Source organism: Macaca nemestrina, chromosome 3, assembly GCF_043159975.1.
Source record: "Macaca nemestrina isolate mMacNem1 chromosome 3, mMacNem.hap1, whole genome shotgun sequence".
NCBI lineage: Eukaryota > Metazoa > Chordata > Mammalia > Primates > Cercopithecidae > Macaca > Macaca nemestrina.
In genome coordinates this window covers 25,875,446-25,897,395 of record NC_092127.1, presented here as the reverse complement: position 1 = coordinate 25,897,395, position 21,950 = coordinate 25,875,446, and the positions used below count along the sequence as shown (strand labels likewise).

Here is a 21,950-nt window from a genome sequence, read left to right as displayed (position 1 = left end):
CTGTAAAAAGAATCCCAATATCCTTGAAGGACAGAAGCCTAAATTGCAATTTCAATTCAGTCAGTGAACATTTCATGCCTAGGTTAATACACATGCTGTAACTTTTATGAGTAAAGATGAAATGAATAATGAAATGCTGTCCATCTTGATACCTTAAAAGATACACTGAATAATGTGGGCTTGGTTCTGACCTCCTAAAATGCCTGCCTTGTATTTTCTCACAGCCTAAAACTTTTCAAAGACAGATGCCTCTTTTTTTTTTCTTTGATATTGAACATATTATTGTAACTCAATAACTGATAATATATTTTACAAATTGACATTCACCTATAAAATTTGGAATAAGCAAATAAAAGGTTTTTAAATATTAGGAAAGACTTCTTATTACTAGTGTTATTAGTTACTAGAGTTCTAGATACTAGAGTTCTCGTTACATCTTGAAAAGAACTGAATCATCAAAGTAATAAGTTTTATAATATAAAGTTTCATCCTTTCTATGTAATTTCAATTATCCTTTATAGCTCATTAATATTCACTTAATTTCTTCTACTTAAGGATAAATTATTCATGCTGGTTTCTTTTTCAATGTGTAAGGGTTTGGAAAGTAGAGACCTTAAGTGTTTTTTTTAAAGGATGTATTAGTTTATTATTTTATTAATGTATGGAAGCTTAAATTCAGAAGCCATATGACTCTTTTGGAAGTCAATAATATAATACACACATACCAACTATTATTTTATTGTAAAAATATTTATCTTCCAAAAAGTACACGATAATGTGCCTTAGATGTATTCAATACTGGTTTATAAGCTTTTTTTTCATTTGGTCAATAAATGATTAAGAGCATTTTAAGGTTAATGATCTCATGATGTGATCAATCATTCTAAGTTATAATCTGCCACCAGGGTTTCTCATTTTGCTGAAAGCAAATGATTTGTTGATAATGATCACAAGAAGCACATCTGTATGCTGGTTGAAAAGTTAATTAAAATGTGATTCCATCTGGTGGTCCAGTTGGGAATGTCACTATTCGATTTAATCTACATTGAGCTGAAATGAACTTTGCATAATCAAAGGATATAATGCAGTGGGGGACGTGGAGATGTAAGTTATTGTTGCACATGTTAATTTTTTTTCTTCTTTTTTAAAAGACTTTTTAAAAATTTTATAAAAGCTAGAAGCCTGGGAATACAGAATTTCCTTACGATTTTCTCAGTATGGGAACATTTTCCTTTATGTGAATTTCATCTAACTGCCATTTATTCCTATTTTCTCTCTTCACTTTCGGTAGGGTTGATAACGCTGATGAGCACACAAACATTCTTTGAAAGCTGCTGACTTCAATCACTCATTTTGTTCTGATATCATGTGTTTTAGGTTCTATTACTGTTAAAACATTTACAAGTAACTCGGTGCATTAAAACAATACAAGCTTATTATCCTACAGTTCTGGAGGTGGAAGGTCTGAAATGTGTCTCACTGGCTAAAATCTAGGTATCTGCAAGATTGTGTTTCTTCAAAAGGCTGTAAGGGGGAATCAGTTTCCTTTCCTATTCCAGCTTCAGGAGACTGCCCACATTCTTTGGCCTGTGTTTCCCTTCCATCTTCACAGCCAGCAGCCAGCATGGCTGATCTGCTCCTTCCCATGATGCTCTCTCTGGTTCTAACTCTTCTGCTTTCTTCTTCTCATTTAAGGACCCCCGCAATCACAGTGAGCCCATCCATATTATCCATAACAATCGCCTTATTTTAAAATCAGCTGACTAGTCATCTTAATTCCATTTGCAATTTTAATTCTCTATTGTCATAAGATAACACAGTCACAAGTTTTACGGATGAGGATGCAGGCGTCTTTGAGGGCCATTATTCTGTCTTCCACACATAACTAGTTTATTCTATTCCTTATACCTGAGTAGAGAGTGATACATTTACTTTCTTCTTGAAGTAATTGAAAGAGTTTTTCCTTTTTGGTTTGGCTAATATTTACCAGTTTGCACATATGCTGACAATATTTTCTAGTCATAGATTGATAATACAACGAGTTTTCCCTAAGGGATGCAGAACTGTAGATACAATTTGCTTTAAAAGGCGATTCCCTTGGGTATCATTATAATGTACAATTGAGTACATATAAATTTCCATTTCTTTGCATGAAAAAGCAGTATTTTTTTTAAACTAACTCAGAAATTCCCTGCGCTCTTATTTTATGGTGTACCTACCTTTTTTTTTTTTTTTTAATTGAGACGGAGCCTGGCTCTGTCGCCCAGGCTGGAGTGCAGGGGCGCGATCTCGGCTCACTGCAAGCTCCGCCTCCCGGATTCACATCATTCTCCTGCCTCAGCCTCCTGAATAGCTGGGACTACAGGCGCTGGCCACCACGCCTGGCTAATTTTTTTGTATTTTTAGTAGAGACGGGGTTTCACCGTGTTAGCCAGGATGGTCTCGATCTCCTGTCCTCGTGATCCGCCCGCCTCAGCCTCCCAAAGTGCTGGGATTACAGCGGTGAGCCACCGCGCCCGGCGGTGTACCTACTTTTTTAAACTTCTCATTTACTTATTATGGGTTGGCCAATATTTCATCTTATAAATTTACTCTGCTCATTTTTCCATTTAAAGTGAAAACTGTTTTTCAACTGGTAAACATATTTCTGCTTAACTTAAATGGGTATGAAGTTACATTTTGCTTGTTGAGATTGTAACATCATGATTATTAGCCCAACTCCAAGTTCCAGACTCCACGGAAAACGTTTAACAATGTGAGTGAAGACTTCTGCAACTAAGAATATACCCAGTGAGATACACATAAAACATGACTCTTAGAATACTGACAATGCAAGTAAAATATTATTTGTATTTGTGGGACAGTTATTTTAAACTGAGAAAAATATAAGAATTTCTAGTGCTGATGTTTATCAGTCATATTGTAATCATATAAGAACTGCTAGAATATATACTTGTATATGAAGGGATTTGTTATATAGATTTGATGTTATACAATTGTGAGAGATGGTTAAGTGGTTTCTGCTGTCTTTCTTCAAGCTTTGGTGGAACTTAAAGTCTGCAGGGCAGAAAGTAGAGAAGGGAAGATGGATATAAAATAGTAGAGAGCAAGGATGAGCTCCCAAGCATGAGTTTGAGCCCATGAGAACAGATCACAACCCATATCGTCTCTTGCTGCCTGTGACCTTGAAGGCATTGGCGTCCTGTAGAAGCTGAGATCCACTGTCCTTGAGCCTAGGAGTCATAGAAGCTGAAGAAGGATAATTGAATATTAAGTGGAAGAAGAAGTTGTAGGTCTGGGTGAAGCCTCACTCCAATGAGATCAGCCAGCAAGTAATTGCCAGAATGTATGAATGATAGAATAGTTGCTGCTTCACTGCTGCCCTTCATGAGCCCCACAGTAATCTTCTTGTTGCCCACCCTAACTGGAAACACACAGTGAAGGGAATTCTGGGAAATGTTCTTCAGCCTAGCCAACTTGACACACTACAGAGTCACCACATGGTATGAGAACATTTATGATCTAATAAAATATTTCTCTCCAGTGACTCTCCAACCATCAAATACAACACATCATCTTGCTCTCCTCCTTTCCCTTCTTCACATTCGATTTGAGAACTGAATACATTTGTTTACTGAAATAGAAGTCACATAATTTTTCTTTGAGATAAAAAACAATAACTGATAAAGCCTTTATGTCTCTCATTTTTATTTCCCAATATATTGTCAGATGTCATCAGCCTTTTCAGGCCAAATAGTATTTTATTTTATTTAAGTAATGGAAATTAAAGCAATAGGATAGGAATTAAGCACCCTCCTTTATAGAAATGTTATACTCTTAACTAACTAAATGAGCTAGAATATTGAAGTGATTCTCTGTATAATTCCAGGTTTCTTTGTTTTTTAAGTAAAACCTCTCTTCCTTAAATTGTATTTCTCAAAACAGGGTTTCTTACTTTAAATTATTCACATATTTCAATTTATTCATTATTTTATTTCCCATTTGTATGTGTGATAGGTACGATTAATAAACAGGCATTTTATAAAATCAACTTTCATTACATTGGTTCTAACAATTGGTGAAGTGTTACTTAGGAAACAGGCAAAAATCATTATAAATATGTCTATACAGAAACAAGAGAAAAATGCAACAATTACCTTGAATATGTATAAAGAAATATGTGTTTTTAGTTGGATATTTAAGGCAAAAATTGCATTACTTATGCTACTTTTCCCCAAAAAATTGTCCTTATTGTCCAAATTCCTTTATGTACACAAGGAGTTATGTATTTAAAAGTAAATCTAAACGTAAATAAAAGATTTTTGTATTCCAGAATTTTTTAGAAGAAATTGCATCTTTAGTACCATTTCTTTGACCATTGTAAACAATGTTATAATTACTTAAAATTATACAAATAGCACACTTACCTTAATTAGTAATCAAAAATGTACATAATGTATCTATGATGCATTTGCTGAACATATGAAATCTTGGTACACTGTTTGACTGTTTTAAAGTTAAGTTTATTACTGCATACTTCCCTGATGGTTATTACGAATATGATAATAGGAGTAGGGATATAATAAGAACATAAATGGCCATTTTAAAAGCTTACACTAGCTTTCTGTTCATTATGTGCATCTTCCTACTGCACATAACAAGGTTCTAATTATATTGAAATGTTCAGAGGACAATATAAACCACAGAGGCAAAATACAAGTGGTGTGTTCGTGTCATTGGAATCCTCAATGTTCTTATAGCATTCTGAGCACAATTTTACCATTTACTTTTTATACATGTAGTAAAAGAGAAACCTTAAATGAGAACACTTTATAGTTCCTATTTCACTATAAATCAGTCAGGATGCAATTATTTTCTGGGATCTGAACCACAGATCTTTACAGTTCACTCTATCCTTAATGAAATCTCTAAGAACAGATATCAAGGAGGGGTCCTAGCAAATCCCCTGGGGAGGTAAATGTGATCATGACCTGTACTCTGTCCTTACTTCTATACCTATTCAGATGTCATTCTCATTCATTGAGCAGGAACATGCTTATTCTCAGGCTAGGACAGTCTTGTCTTGTCCAAGGATTGAATTAACCCTCCCCTGATTTAATGTTGATTAATTTTATTTACCAAGGTTTGCCCAAACTCAGTTTCTCTGGAGCATTGATTTTTAATCTGTAGACTGAAAAACTTCTTGAAATCTCACGTAAAATTGTCTGCTATATGCAGATACTCATTTTTATACTCATTTTTCTCAGAAGTATCCAAGACTTTATACGCTTATAACTGGGACTATGACAAACAAAAATGTAAGAATTACTGCTTTAGAAGGGTTTCTGAATGACTTTCCCCCCTTATGAACTTCTGAGAAAACCCCAAACAGTTAAAAAGAGAAATATTTCAGCACACACTGCATATCATTTGACAGTAGTATCTTGTTTGGAAATGTTATGTACTGTATAGCAATGAAGGCTGTGGTAGTAAGAACTCTGATAGCTCTGCTTTCAAATTAATGGGTCATACTGTCATGTTGGCAGTAAATTATTTAGTCCCAAATGTCACTCATTCTATTCTAGTGTGTATTAAGTAAATAGGTAAATTAAATCAAAGAAACAACATTAAAATCTCTTTGTGAATTTTTTTTTGATGATACAACTACAAGGCTAAATGTATCAGCCACAAAACACACATTTTCCCATATTTTTTGAGATTTCTTATTTTAAATTTTTCTTGTAGAACTAAATACCATTCCAATTCTACACCACTGCAGGCAGCTAAAATGAAAAATGTAAACCTTCTCTTTTGCCACAAGGTCTAGACTAATTGACCTTCTTCTATTCATCTGTGCCTAAGTCAACTTACTGAATGATATATTCATTAAGGGTTTAGTAGGCCTAGGCATTGTTCCAGCATCTTGGATTCAATGAGACTTAGGAAGAAAAAAGACCAGGTCTTAGTAACTTACAAATTGTGAAGAATGAAGGAAAAATAGGAAATTAGTATGACCTCAACGCTTCTTTTGTAGATAACTAGTAGACAGAAGAGCAATTTAATAAGATAAATAATATGAAAAAGAATATGTAAGGGTAAGAAAGTGTATCCAGAAGCTTGTTGGAGTATTTTCAGTGGCTAAAATGACTATTTCTTTGCATGAAAAGCTGACATTATCTAGCACAGAGGAAAAATGTGTAAGGTTGCTAGATTTGCTAATTCTTTGGAGAAATAGTGACATACATGCACATCAAAGAACACGATAAAACTTAATAAATAGACAGTTTTTACGTTAAGAAAATTTGTCTTTGTGATGAAAATTATTCACCCACTGGGATTAGAGAATTTTACAGAAATATCCTTGTCTGAATATTATGTGTCTTCAAGGTTTCAAGTTTCCTGGTAACGACTGCAGTGACCATGTAAATGTATTAATAGAAAACCCAAGAGGGATGATAAGGTTAACTCTACTAGACATAAAGGTGAGTCAGCAAGGGAGTATGACTAGTTTCAACCATTTCCCACTTCCATTACTGAGGGTTGTCACTATGATACCATAACCTGAGACCAGTGGAATGCTGGAGCTAGCTTCTACCAGTTCATGAGAGCCAAAGGTTAAACCTTGAATATCGTGACCAGTTGTTTGTTAAACACAGCCAATACTCAGAATTCATATGATATAATCTTATAATATATTATATGGAAAACAAAATAAATATTCAAGCTCATTACTTAATTATTTAGTACATTTTAATGTTATCTGAGCTCTTGAGGTTTTTTCATGTTTATTGTACCTGTATGGTGGAATTATTATAAATCAGTGTGCATCCTTACCAACTCTGCATCTAATGAGGTTACATGGGTTCCCTAATGTCAGTCAAAGTGAGAGTCTTTACACCACTGAAATTGGCAAATTCTACAAATTTAGGCTTGGTTTATTGTTTCATTGATTGTTAGAATTAAGATAGCAGAGAAAATATTAATAATGAAGATTAAACTTAAAAGCGTGAAGCTGTATTTGATGTATAGTCATTATATTATAAATACCATAAAAATTGGGAATATAGTCTTCTGATATTCAAAGACGATTATCAATTTACAAAAGAAAACACTCATCACTGACTACTGATGACCAAATAACATTCCAATGTACATTTTCAGTGACTCACATTCATCTTACTGTTAACTAAACAAAACCACCTATCATTACAACACTAATCTGTCAATTGTAGCCATAGGCTAATTTCAACTATATTACATAAATTAAAGCATTTTGTGAAAATTAATGATACAAAATTTACCATAAACATATTTTTTTAGTATTTATAAATTGTGTGCTATACATTCTTGACATCAGTAGTTTATAAATAAATATATAGAGAAATATGTATGCAGACCTTATTTTTTCAGTAAGCACCTGTTAAACACCACTGCCTCAGTCATGGAACCAATAGTTTACCACTTTCATGGTGTCCAAGTGTGACATTTTGGGGCTAGCTGACTGTATCCTGAAATAACATATTTATGGAATATTTCCTAGCTCTTCATCTTAAACTGATATACCAGATCATTTTATATATACATATATATATATAAAAATATATAATTTAGGCATTTTATTTGCTTCTAATATATCAGTTTAAGATATATGCAATTTATTATATAATACATATTTAATATAATATAATATAATATATAATATAGATGGCATTTCATTTGCTTCCAATATATCGGTTTGATATATTGCTTCCAATATATCGGTTTGAGATATATTGGAAGCAAATGAAATGTTTAATTAAAACTTAGAATGTGATATTTTTATTTTTATTTTTTGAGACGGAGTCTTGCTCTTTCACCCAGGCTAGAATGCAGTGGCGCCATCTTGGCTCATGAAACCTCCACCTCCTGGTTCAAGTGATTCTCCTGCCTTAGTCTCACGAATAGCTGGGTTACAGGCGTGTGCCACCACGCCTGGCTAATTTTTTTGTATTTTTAGTAGAGATGGAGTTTCACCATGTTGGCCAGGCTGGTCTCAAACTCCTGGCCTCAAGTGATCCGCCTGCCTCAGCTTCTCAAAGTGCTGGGATTACAGGCGTGAGCCACTGTGACCAGCCCAAAATGATATTGTTTACATGGCATTTTATTGATTTTGTTTGTTCTATTGTGTTGTATAAAGTTTTCTCAAGTCTAATTTACTTTTAAGAGAGGAGGCTAGAAGAAATATATTTATATGGCAATTCAGTTTTCATATATTTCCACATACCATCTCTTTGATTCACATAAAGTTTGTGAATAGATAGCAAAGACATTCTTAGAGATACAGACACAAGTATTATTAATTATTAGTCATAACAAAAAGTTTTATTATTTTAGAGGATTTTGGGTCTTGCAGAAATGGCTTTTGTTCAATATTGCACTGCTATTCCCTATCATAGCTGAGAACTGAACTTAGGTCTTTCAGTGGACCTACTATTAAAGACAGCCACTACCTCTTCAAATCAATTCTCCTTTATATTGTAACTGCTGACTGTATGCTTAAAGACTTTTTTTTTTTTTAACTCTCCCAGGTAAGATAAATATAATGGAGTAAAATGGAAAATAACAAATAACAGTGGTGAAGGGAAATCTGCAGTGTATTTCAGTGAAGAATTTTTTTCCCTCCTCTGTGTTCTGAATCCTGAATGACAGGTTTAAGATTGCTTTTTGCCTTAATTTATGTTGTGAGTTTCTTTCTATGATTATCAATGAATTCTCACATGAGTATGCAAGCATAATAAGAGTCAAACTCCAGCAATTTCCTGACAAGTTATAAAATAATAAAATACTCCTAAATGGTATATCACAGAAGATGATATTTTTACACCAGAGGTGTGGTGACACCTATAAATCATCTCAGCGCTTCTTTTAAAATTTCTATTCTCACTGGCAGAAACTGAAGGAAAAATGAATAGGGTAAGTGTCATCCAGAGCAAACCAATATAACTTTGGGGGAAAATAAAATATCCAGAAGTCCTATAATGCTTATGTAAATTAGAGAAGTGAATGCTTCACTCCCTCAATTCTCCTCTCATATTTACCTTTTACCTACATTTCTAAAAGTCTGAGAACTTAGCACATAATATTAAAAATAAAATATAAAGGTTGAATATGGCTTTGGAAGAAATATCTTTATTCAAATATACAGCCTTAGTACAGGCCCAATATATTTGTTCAGACTCCGTTCTACTCCCTAGGATGGCAATAACATTCCATTGGCAGACATGCTATAACATACTGTGGCTGCAGATAAAAATGCCTCTTTCAAAATAAGGGAGGAGTTTGTTTTCCTTACAGGTTAATAGATAATAACCCTTCAATCAATCACAGAAAACACAACACAAAATAAACTACACACCTGATATCAGGAAATTTCCTCAAAGAGACAAACATTTGCTTCATTTTGTAGAGCTAGTGGATTATTTATCTTTTGATAACCAAAAGACACCCTTTGGTATTATAGAACATTTCCAAACCATAATTTTATGAAGAGCTTTCTTTATCATTTTGCATCTACTGCAAAAATGTTGCAACTTTTACTCATATGTAAAAAATAGTTTCCTCAGATTTGTAAACATTATAGAACTCCAGTCAATACATATATTGTTAATATTGGTGGTAAAAATAATAATTACTATAGACCAAGCATTAGGACATTTTTTTTCATTATCTCATTTAAGTCCCATAAAAATCTTTAGTGTACATACTGCTGTCTTTTTTTCAGATAAGGATATGGCGATGTAAAAAAAAAAATAAATTTCTTATCCAAGGATATAAAAGCCTGTAGGTGTTAGAGATCTGCTTGACTCTATGGTCTTTTTAGAGATTTCACTCATTCCCATGGGAAGAAAAGGCAATCCAGACAGAAAAACTTTTTTTTTTTAATAACCTGTGAAAATCTGATTAATTTGGTTTCTGCCTAGTTATCAATACATAACACACATTGCACTGACTTCAAAACCAAAATTGCCTTTTTTTTTTTTTTTGAGAGGAGTCTCACTCTGTCACCCAGGCTGGAGTGCAGTGGTGTGATCTGGGCTCACTGCAAGCTCCGCCTCCCGGATTCACGCCATTCTCCTGCCTCAGCCTCCCGAGTAGCTGGGACCAAAGGCGCCCGCCACCACACCTGGCTAGTTTTTTGTATTTTTAGTAGAGACGGGGTTTCACCGTGTTAGCCAGGATGGTCTCGATCTCCTGACCTCGTGATCCGCCCGCCTCGGCCTCCCAAAGTGCTGGGATTACAGGCGTGAGCCACCGCGCGCGGACAATATTGCCATTTTTGACCCTCGGAGACACCAAAGTTGATGCTGGCTTTTTCCGCCTTACGTTCTGATTTACCCTCATCTGTAGATTGAGAGATTTTATTTGTTCCCTCAAGTTAACTTTTTAAAATCTGCTTTACTTTTTTTTATTGCATTTTGTACTACTATCCTTTAAAACAGCCTTTTCTTTAAAATAAAAAAAGAAAATTTAAATAGCTTAATTTTCTGCACATTTGTAATTTTTTTAAACTTACAAATGTTACCACCAATGACTCTAGCTGTACATTGCTATCATCCAAATTTGTCAAGTAAGAAATTTAGTTTTTTTCCCTGTATGATTTAAAGTTTTAGCTTGAGGGTCTCTGTAAAGAGATGGCCAAGTTTATTTAGAATGAATGCATTTTTTATATATATCTTTTTCTTTGAAATGGCTTAAAATGACCTGCCATCTTTATTAAAATGTTTAAGAAATTTTTAAAAATTGAATTTTGAGGTTTGATTTCTTTAGTAGGTCCAAACTGAACTAAATGTTCTCTAAATTGTCTAGGAGCTTACAGAATCTATGATAATTCTGCCTTGAAGCATTTAGCTTTCAATTTAACTTCTCCTCTCTAGATGGAGATCCTCACTCTGATTTTTCAACTGACACATATTCTTAGATTAAAAAGAAATCAGAATTGTCATTATAAAGGGTTTACTTCCTCTCGTTGAAAAGAACACTAACATACAACTTCAGTGAGTTATGGACAGAAACATTAATACTTTAAGTTGCCTTATTACAAAGTTATGATCATATTAAAAATAGAATTTAAATTCGTTAGAAGGACAGGTAGTTTTACTCCCATTTTGGCATGGGGAGAAACTAAAAATGTTCTGTCAAACATGAAGATTATTCAGTTGCCCTGAATGAAAAATCATGAACAAAAAGTTTGAAATATTTTATTAAAATCATGCTACAGCAGTTTCTTATTTTTTTCTTAGGAAACGAATACGTAATTATGTTTTGCAAGAGCTTGAATATATTTCAAAGACCGAATGAGTCATCTACAATACTGTGCTTATTAGAAATTTATTGAGTGTAACCTTTTGCACTTTGTAATATGTTTCTGAAAACTAATCTCTCTGTAAGACCAAATTGAATCTCATTTTTTGGTTTGAGTTCTGGCAGATAGTTAGCAAAGTAAGAACTGTAAGTCAATAGTCATTCAACATAGGAGAAAAGGATTAAATTTCCTATACTTTCTCTTTCTTTAAGCCAGTAGCTCTTGAATTGATGTTCAACCATTATATGTCAAATATCTGGACTTTTTGGTGGCTACAATAATGCTGGAAATGTTTAATATGAATCTCTTAAAATGTACACCATGTGAATAAGTCCAGCTAATAATAAGGCCTGTTATTCCTTAGTTAGCAAAAGACTTTTGCAGAGAGAGGTCTCTGCTGTGCTTTTTAAAAAGCAGACCTAAATATTGTAATAAGTGAGTTATGACTATAAATTTGTTACCTATATATTAATATAAACAGGCAAACACATTTCTGATATAGACATGCCTATATGCCTGCAAAAGATTATGAAAAACAATTATTTTAATAGAAATAATTTACCAAACAGGGTTGTAATAGTTCTGTTAAATTTGGCCAGAACACTGCTCATTCATTTTCATGGTAATCACTTAGCTATATGTATGTAAGTGACAGAAATATATTAGTTATCTCTTAGATTAGAAGTAATATGAGAGATACTATAAAATTGAATGTTTTCCATGGGTCTAGCCCTGAGCTAAGCATTTAACATATATTAACTTATTTAATCTTAACAAGAAATCTATATGGTAGGTTCACACAGTTTTGTGAATGAAGAAATTAAGATTTAGAGAATTCAAGGTGCCACACAGCTAGAATCAAACCCATGTCTGTCCCATTCTAAAGACCATGTTGTCACATCATTGTGTGATATTGCCACCTTGAATAAAAGCTACGTGACAACTATGAAAGTGAATAAACAGTATTCTAGCCAACTTTAACAGAACTACTATAACCTTGTTCAGTAAATCATTTCTTTTAGAATGGTCTGTGAATTGGAAATATTAGCAGTAGCTGGGCACAATTAATTACAAATGAGTTATTGCACTATAATCACTTACAATGGTACACACAATACAAACTGGGTTACCAGCTACTAGAGATCAATGGTCAGGGAGTGAATGTGTATACAGTTGACCCTTGAGTCACAAAGGTATGAACTACGTGGATCCACTTATATGTGCATTTTTTCCGCCTCTGCCACCCCTGAGATAGCAAGACTAACCCCCACTTTTCCTTGTTCTCCTCAGCCTACTCAACATGAAGACAATGAGAATAAAGACCTTTATGATGATTCACTTCCATTGAATGAACAGTAGACATATTTTCTCTTCCCTATGATTTCCTTGGTAATATTGGCTTTTCTCTAGCTTATTTTAAGAATATGGTATAAAATAATAATCACATACAAAATAAATGTTAATTGACTACGTTGTCAGTAAGGGTTATGGTCAACAATAGGCTATTGGTAGACAAGTTTTTGGGTAGTCAAACCTTATACAGAAAGTTTTGACTGCATAGGGGCAGCCGTGCCCCAACTTCCACATTGTTCAAGAGTCAAGTGTATATTTAAAATCCTCCCTTAAGTGATTTGAAGCCGAAACTTGTCTTTAAATGTTCAGATGGAAAAGAAAGGATTGTGTCTAGTAAATAAAATGATTAATTGAAGATACCCACAGATACACACTTGCTTTTTTGCTAGACTGCCTTAAGAATAAACTTCAGTATAAAATATAAGCTCAAAGGAGAATTAGTACTGCTACATAACATAGAAGCAGAGTTGTTAGAATACATTTTCCTTCACTGAACACATACACACACACACACACATACATACACACAAACACACCCACATGCACTCACATATTAATGATGGGGATTTATACAGACTCGGAGAGAGTTTCAAAATCAGGTCTTTTTTATCTATCTTACTTGTGGAGAATAAAGAGTGGCATGCTATTCAGCAGATATTTGCTAGTTTAAGAAAAGAACTAATAAACTGGATGGCAAAAAGGTTGAGAGGGGTTGGGAAGAAAAAGTTCTTCAATGCTCATGAGATGAGAAAGGTTAAGAAGACAAAAGAAAGTTATTTTTCTTTATAGCTCCTATCAGACAGTTATGATCTTTTAAAATGCAAAAGAAATACTCAGCCTTATATGTTAACAAACAGTAAGTTATTGCAAAATTAAAACTTAATTCAGCAGTGATTGAAAAAAAGCTTCACTTCACTTAAATAAGATTGACTCTACTTATATATTTTTAATTAAACAAACTAAATCATGTTATAACTTTCATAGCTTTTTTATGGATGTACATTTATTCCATTATATTTTTATAGAAAAATAGTGACCAAATTTTGTGCTAACATATGTACTTTTAGTTATTTCTTTCCTAATTAAAGCCTCATTAAGTATCCTTGAATTTAAGAGTAGTTGTTTTTAATTAGGAGCCATTTTGTGGTGTCACCTCTCGGGGCAGTGCTATTGGCATCTAGTGAGCAGAGGCCAGGGGTGCTACTAACATTCTACAACGTATGAGACACAGCTTCCCATAACAAAAAGTTCTTTGGTCCAAAATGTCAATCATGCTGAGGCTGAGAAAGCGGCTTTCCAGTAACCTAAGATTCTCCTGGGGAGCTGTTTTAGTCCATTCAGGCTGCTTTATCAAAATACCATCAACTGGTAGCTCATAAACAACAAGAATTTCTCATGGTTCTGGAGGCTGGAAGGTGCAAGATTGGTGTCTGATGAGGGCCTACTCCCTAATTCACACACGACACCATCTTTTTGCTGTATCTTCACACAGTAGAAAGACAAATGAGCTCCCTTGGGCCTTTTCTGTGAGGGTGCTGCTGATATCATTTACTAGGGTTCTTCTCTCATGGCCTAATCACCTCCCAAAAGGCCCCGTGTTCTAATATCATCACCTTGGGAGATAGGATTTCAGCACATGAATTTTAGGAAGATACACACATTTAGATCATGCAAGAGCTTATTAAAAATACAAGTTTCTGAGCACTGCTCCAGCAATTCTGATCTCAAGGGTGGAGGTGGAATTCAGGACAGTACCCAGTTTATTATTTTCCTTAGGTTATGTTTTCCTCCTTTCAGGTTCTATTTTGAGAAACATCAAACAAAGTACTCAGATACTTCAATCAAAGTCAAGTCATTACCAATTGATGATCACTATCTAACGTAGAAATGGTGACTAAAAGGAGTTACCTATTTCAATAGGGCAAGTTATGCAACTAGAAATTCTAGTTGAATTTCATGAATTATAAATATATTTACAAATGTAGCTTTAGATCAGGAGCAGAGGCATCACCTGGGAGTTTGTTAGAATCTCGGGCTCCAATTCAGACCTACAGACTCACAATCTGCATATTTACATCTCTGGCTATTTTACGATTGTACAGCTTTAAATGAAATAAAATATCTAAGTATAGTACCCAGCATATTCAATTCCTGTAAGAAGTGGTGGTGATTATCATTAGTAATAATGGTAATGATGACAGTATAAATAGAGCAATAAGGAAAGGCTGAAGATAGGGAATAATGTAATGAAAAGATTCCTTAGAAAAGATAAGAAGGAACCCAGGGTATATTAGTTTTCTATTTCTGTGTAACAAATTGCCACAAACTTAACAGCCTCAAACACCAATTTATTAAGTCACTGTTGTGTAGACATGACTGGGTTTCTGCCCAGGACATGACCAGGATGAAACAAGATGTCAGCTAGCTTGTCTGGAGGCTCTGGGGAAAAATCCACTGCCCATCTAATTCTTCATGCAGGCAGAATTCAGTCCCTTGTGGTTGCAGAACTGAGATTCCAGTTCCTAGACTGCTGTCAGCAGGGGGTCATTCTCAGCTTCTAGAGAATGCCCACAATCCTTGCCATGTGGCACCCTCCATCTTCAAGTCAGCAATAGTTCACTGAATCCTTCTCATGCTTTAGATCTTAGTCTTTCCCGTCTGCACTAGCCAAAGAAAAGCCCCGCTTTAAAGGGGCTCATTTGATTAGGCTAGGGCATTCAAATAATCTCCTTTTCTTTTAAAATTAATTGTTCCATACTATCAACTCACCAAGAAAGCAAAACATTCACATCTCTTGGGATTATGTGGAGGAGGGGCAGGAAATCTTGGAGAGCGTCTTAAAATTCTGCCTGCTACACACTGCCACCGAACTGATGAGCCTCAATGGAAGGGAAATCCCTGTAGTATACGAAAGGAGAAGGAGGTGGGGATATGTGCTGGTCAATTAATAAATCTGGCTGTGGAGGATTTTATTTGTCAAGTAAGTGTTTAGTTTGCTGAAAATGAATGGAAAGTACCTGTCTCAAAGTTCGAAGGCGAGTAAAACAGTTTTGAAACACTCGCTAGAGGCAATGGGGGAGAGAGTTTCACAGAAAAGAATGAAAGGACTGTTGCTGGAAAGTGCAGAGTCCAGCAGGAGACAGGCTGCGCCCCAGAAGAGCATAGGTGTGTTATACAAGGTGGAGCAGTCACTGACTGGAAGTTACCTGACAGAAATGGGGAGAGGAGGAAGGGGCAGACCCTGCTTTTGAGGTCTATCCAGGAATCGGTCTCCTCCAAAGGGAGCCCGGTTACCACCCGGCTCAGCCCAATACCTGGAAGAGAAATGTGCTAAATTTTTCTTTCTTTTTTACTGTGAAATGAATATGAACTAAAGAGGATCACATATCCTTTGAGCTACAGGATTTTAAATAGATGGATGATACCACTGAATTAATTTCTTTCGGGGACTTTTATAAGCCACAGGAAGACAGTTTTATCATCTTCCATGGGCTATAAGGCAAATGCTGTGGTTACTTTGCTAATAGTGAAGACTCTCTTGGGAGATTCTTGATAATGATGCTCAAACAATATAGCACAGAGGGACAGTTATATTATCTTCTCTCACATTTTATTACAGATAAGAGATTGTGAAGTATGAGACTGACAAAAGCAGTGGGTGACACCTCATTTTTCACATACCTTACAGGGACAACAGCCTTGAAGGGATGTTCTTTGTCCTTCACACTTTTTACCCTGGTGCACACAGCGTCACGGAAAAGTGAGCGGGAAAAGTCTCTGGCCCACACCCCACACCTTGCTTCAGAGACTCCGTTCATTGATGGTATGCTGTTTCAGTCTGGGTTTAGGTTGATGTTCTGCTTTTACTCACTGAATGGTAATTTTAGAAAATGCCAGATTCTTATTATATAAATGTATTATTAAATCTAATCTAAAAACTTCATGTTTGAGTTAAAAAAAAAAAAGGTGAATTTAAAGCACGAAGGTATATAATGGTTTTATACACAATGATCTTCTCCCTTAGGCTCAGATTTCTAAGATATTCTTAAGAGTGGTTTTAAGAAATTTCACATAATATTTTGAATAAAAGGCTATCATTTGAGAATTAATCAGTGAGGAAGACAAAGTTCCTACATATCTGTTTCCTTTAAGATAAGTTCATAAACATTTTTACAATCAAAATATATATAATGCCATGAATGGTGCCATTCAAGCCAAATAAAACAAGTCTAATCGTCATTCAAAGAAGTTAGAATCATATCTGCTTTTTATGCTTTTTCTTAAATGCAAATTATTTTCAGTTCTGCCTAACTAGCTCAGGAATGCACATACAATTGTCTCTCTGTATCTGTAGGGGATTGGTTTCAGGATACCCAGCAGATACTAAAATCCACAGATGCTCAACTTACTTATATAAAATGGCACAGTATTTGCATATAATCTGTGCATATTCTCTTGTATATTTAAATCATCTCCAGATTACTTAAAATATCTAAACAATGGGAGTGCTATGTCAACAATTGTTATACTGAATTGTCTAGGGAATAGTAAAATAAAAACATTTGTATATGTTTTAATCAAATATTTTCAATCCACTGTTGGTAGACTCCACTGATGTGGAATCCATGGACACAGAGATCCAGCTGCATAAAGCATAACGAAGTGATTATCTTTGGAATGTATCAAAAGTTTCCATGGTCACTTACATGTGATCTCAAGAAAAATAATAGAGAAAGATAAAAGTTGATATTGACAAATGCAGATAAAATTATGTTTAGGGCACTCAAGTGTTAGGTTGTTGTTGCTTTTTTTTTTTTTTTCCAGACAGAGTGTCACTCTGTTGCCCAGGCTGGAGTGCAATGGTGCGATCTCAGCTGACTGCAACCTCTGTCTTCCGGGTTCAAGCTATTCTGCCTCCCAAGTAACTGGGATTATAGGCTTGTGCCAGCATGCCCAGCTAATTTTTTTCTATTTTTAGTAGAGACGAGGTTTCATCATGTTGGCCAGGCTGGTCTTGAACTCCTGACCTCAAGTGATTCACCCACCTCAGCCTCCCAAAATGCTGGGATTACAGGTGTGAGCGACCACGCCCAGTCATGTTAGGCATTTCGATAACTCTTTATTTCATTATCTCAATTTGACATGACTGTTATTATTATCCCTATCTTCTAAAGGAGGAAATTGGGCCTCCAATATGTTGGATTACTTCAGCAGGATCCAGTAGGAGATTTTCAATTTATATTCAAAGGCTGCTTCAAGATTCCCCCTAAAGAGAAGTCATGTCATGTCACTTCTCTGTCTAAAAACCTAATGGATTCTCCCCTCTCTCAAAGACATCCCAAATCATCAGTATTTCATTCAAGGTAAGTCTTCAGGTAACTCTTTCTTCAGCTCAACACTGAACTTTCCCCTGACTCACTCAGGTCTAGCCACTCTCAAGCAAACTCTAGCTTGTTCTGTTGCAAAAGCAAGCAAATGGCTTTTGCATTGCTGTTCTCTTCTTACTGAATTATCTTTCCACAGATATCATCTTGCTTTGCTTGCTTACTTCTTTCCTATTTTTACTCATATGCCACTTTATCGGATAGGATCCTAATCATTCTCTCTTAATATTGTATTATATTTCCTCATAGTATTTATTTACAAATATTTCTTTACTTGTCATCTGTATGTCTCTCTTTTCTCTCTGTAGAATAGGACTTTTTGCTTGGTACCATGTCCCCTATGCTTAGAACAAAGCCTGTCAGGTAGTAGTTACTTCAATATTGTTGAGTGACTATATGAATTCTTAACTTTTTGCTTGGTACCATGTCCCCTGTGCTTAGAACAAAGCCTGTCAGGTAGTAGTTACTTCAATATTGTTGAGTGAATATATGAATTCTTAACGTTTTTATACATGGAGAAAGAATATGCATTGTGTGACTGGGTCCTGATACTCTCAAATTCAGTTCAGGAAGATACAAGAGGAATTTACTGACAAATTCCTAAGTCAGGGAAAGATGAATAGAGCAGATATTGTTTTCAGGGATGGATTAAAGGGCTTGATTCCCTGATTTTAAGATAAAAATAAGAAGGCTAGGAGTAGGACAAATATTAGCAAAAGTGCTTCGTTTTGGATGAAGAATGTCTTCAAGGAGAAAACAGTGAGCAAACTGATCTGAGTTGAGTGGATTAAAAAGGGGGAAAAAAAGAGCAGACCAGAAATGTGAGGTCATTTAGAGCAGCCAGTGTTGGATGGCCAAGAAGAGGGAGAGGATTTTGTATAGGACCTGAAGTGTTATGAGCATCTACAGGTGATCAAGCTAGAAGATGCAGTGACCCAGTGAAAGTGACAGGTGAGACACCTAGCTGGCAATAGTCCTAAAAACTTGATGGCAAGGGTGCAGCTTTAGGTTATATTTCTGGCAAGAAGATTCTGATAGACCATGGATTTGAAATCCTATAAGGAGAAGGAGAGAAAAATAGAACCTAGCAATTTGTTTAGATCCTACTACATCTCACATACTTTCTGAACCCTTGCAGACACTGTCTTTAAATTACTACAGATACCCATAAGATGTTACTTGACATCATTATGTAAGTTTTATAAAGAAGAAAATTAGGGCTTAGAAAAAATTAAGGAACTTACTTACAGTCAATTAGTTACTAAGCTTCAGGCTTTGTGTTCAAATCCAGACCTGTAACTTTTCAGTATCTGTTCTCTCTCTCTGTCTGTCTCTCTCTCTCTCTCTGCATGTCTCTTTCTCTCTTTCTCTCTCTGTCTCTCTCTCTCTGTCTATATATAAATTTATAAATAATAAATGATATACATATATTATTTAATTTGTTGTTGCAGTTTACATAATTAAAATTTACCAGAGTAACATAATGGTGAAAGAAGAAATTTCATAAAATGTTCATCCAAGATAAAGCACAATTTTCCAATAGTGTTTAGCTTTTACTTTCATTTAAATATGTAGTGCATTTTGCCTTTGGTAATACACTTGGCTGGTCTCATGTTTTGATTGATATATGAGATAGTAATACTTAATTGTTTTCATGTTCTCACTATCCATCCATTGGGGGCTGACTGTTTTTCACACATCTCCGTATCTCCAACACTCAGCACATTGTTTTATACACAGACTGACAAAAGATACTCAAGTTATTTTCTGTGGAAAATAATTAAAATTGTATAAAAATAATTAAAATTGTATAAGCAAGACAATATATGAAAGTATCTTGTAAGTATCATCACTGCTGTAGAAATGATTAGTCTTGGCTGGGCGCGGTGGCTCACGCCTATAATCCCAGCACTATGGGAAGCCGAGGCAGGCAGATCAAGAGGTCAGGAGATCGAGACCATCCTGGCTAACACAGTGAAACCCCGTCTCTACTAAAAATACAAAAAAATTAGCTGAGCGTGGTGGTGGGCACCTGTAGTCCCCACTACTCGGGAGGCTGAGGCAGGAGAATAGCATGAACCCAGGAGGTAGAGCTTGTAGTGAGCTGAGATAGTGCCACTGCACTCCAGTCTGGGCAACAGGACCAGACTCCATCTCAAAAAAAAAAAAAAAAAAAAAAAAGAAATGATTAGTCTTGGGTATGGAATTTAGAACCCCTAAAAATATTTGATTTGAAATATTCAAATTAACAGGTAGATTAAAAAGGTAATTGTAAGAGTATAGAAAAACTTGTGGCATTATTTTCTACCCTTAAGATACAATGCCTTTGTACTCCCTTTACACATTTTTTTTTAAATCTAACCTGTTTTGCTTTTTAATTCAACTCTTTTGCAAAGAAAATCATTTGTAATTCATATTTAAAGAGAAAAGACACAGACTTTCAATCCACGTGATTCAAGTCCGAAAATGTTTTATGATTATCTGCATCTGGGTCAGGACACTGTCTTCTCAGAAGTGTTGGTCAATGAATCATGTTTAAGTTGCATCCTAATCTGCATGATGATAAGGTCATGCCTTCTCTAAAGATGAATGGGTCTTTCAAACAGTAGCTCTGCATTTGGGAATTTTCTGAGAATATAAATTCCACAAAAAGCGATTTTGCTAACGATGGGCCATTTCACTCATTCTTTTTTTGTGATGAATCGTGTATCCATAAATGTAAAACATAGCATAACGTTACATATCTATTTTTCTCTGAGATGTCTGCATTGGAACATTTTAAAGTCCCTTGTGACTTTTGCAGATATTTTGGATTATGCTTCAGGAATTCTATTGTAAGGCATTACATGTTAACTGCAAAAAAATTGTATTAAAAATGGTCAATTGATTCTTTTTTTTTTTTGAGATGGAGTCTCACTCTGGCGCCCAGGCTGGAGTGCAGTGGCCGGATCTCAGCTCACTGCAAGCTCTGCCTCCCGGGTTTATGCCATTCTCCTGCCTCAGCCTCCTGAGTAGCTGGGAATACAGGCGCCCACCACATCGCCCGGTTAGTTTTTTGTGTTTTGTAGTAGAGACGGGGTTTCACTGTGTTAGCCAGGATGGTCTCGATCTCCCGACCTCGTGATTCGCCCGTCTCGGCCTCCCAAAGTGCTGGGATTACAGGCTTGAGCCACCGCGCCCGGCCCCCAATTGATTCTTTACAAAACTAATTTCTTAATAACACAGTGATAATCACTGAAAAAATGAGTTTGGGACCAGCAGATAGACTTTCAGTTTTATTTGGGAATTACATACTTATTTGTTTTGACAGGTGTGTATTTTCATTTTCTGAAAAAATTTTAGGGGTATAAAGATATCAGGTACAAGAGGCAACCGTACCCAAATAAATAATAATACTTTTACTTAATGTTTACCTCCTTCATATTTTTTACAGTTTTCCTGTAAGTTTTATTAAGGTATAATTTACATACAATAAAATTGAGCAATTTGGAACATACAATTTGATGAGTTTTGACAAATGTATACGGTTGACTAATCACCAACACAATAATGATTCAGAATAATTTCTTCATCCCAAAAAGTTCCCTGGGGTTTCTTTGCAGTCAATCCCCTCCTGACACCCCAAAATTAGTGGCCATTGGCAACCAATGAACTGTTTTCTATGGCCATTGTTTTGCCTTTTTCCAGAATGCAACCTCAGTGAATCATAAAGTATACACTCTTGTTCTTCCAATTAACATAGTATTTTTGAGAATCATTCATGTTGTTGCATTTATCAATAATTTGCAACTATTTATTGCTAAGCAGCATTTGATTACATGGGTATACCACTATTTTCTTATCTATTTAGCAGTTGATGGACACTTTGGTTG

General features: G+C 35.2%; 1 protein-coding gene and 1 long non-coding RNA gene across 21 annotated transcripts in view; one reads left to right on the top strand and one right to left on the bottom strand.

Moving 5' to 3' along the window:
• The window catches only part of MARCHF1 (membrane associated ring-CH-type finger 1), an 833,115-nt gene that overhangs the window by 226,107 nt on the left and 585,058 nt on the right, over window positions 1-21,950 (bottom strand). The gene's annotated exons all lie outside the window — the stretch shown is intronic.
• The window catches only part of LOC139362289 (uncharacterized), a 39,884-nt gene continuing 20,420 nt past the window's right edge, over window positions 2,487-21,950 (top strand). The window contains exons 1-4 of the long non-coding RNA XR_011620856.1: window positions 2,487-6,482; window positions 12,632-12,730; window positions 16,383-16,517; window positions 17,869-18,057. This is a non-coding gene — a long non-coding RNA (uncharacterized lncRNA). The remainder of the gene's footprint in view (window positions 6,483-12,631; window positions 12,731-16,382; window positions 16,518-17,868; window positions 18,058-21,950) is intronic.